Here is a 240-nt window from a genome sequence, read left to right as displayed (position 1 = left end):
TATGTCCACTTGTTATGATGTGTTGTGATAATGCTGTACTGCTTTTATGTTTTCTTATATTTGCTTCATGTTCTCCTAGTCTAACCCCTAAAGGACACTTTTTCGCATTCCTCAATTTCATTTCCCTTACATTTAATTTCATACATTACATTGTTTTGTTGTTGGATATCTACTGAGCACTTAGTTTTTGTGTATATTGACGACAGAGTGTAATTAGATTTGTAGGCAAGTGCTGTGTTT

The sequence above is a fragment of the Rhagoletis zephyria genome, unplaced genomic scaffold (genome assembly GCF_001687245.7).
Source record: "Rhagoletis zephyria isolate East Lansing unplaced genomic scaffold, Rhagoletis_zephyria_1.1 Rzeph_scaffold_00360, whole genome shotgun sequence".
Lineage (NCBI taxonomy): Eukaryota > Metazoa > Arthropoda > Insecta > Diptera > Tephritidae > Rhagoletis > Rhagoletis zephyria.
This window is presented reverse-complemented; position numbering follows the sequence as displayed.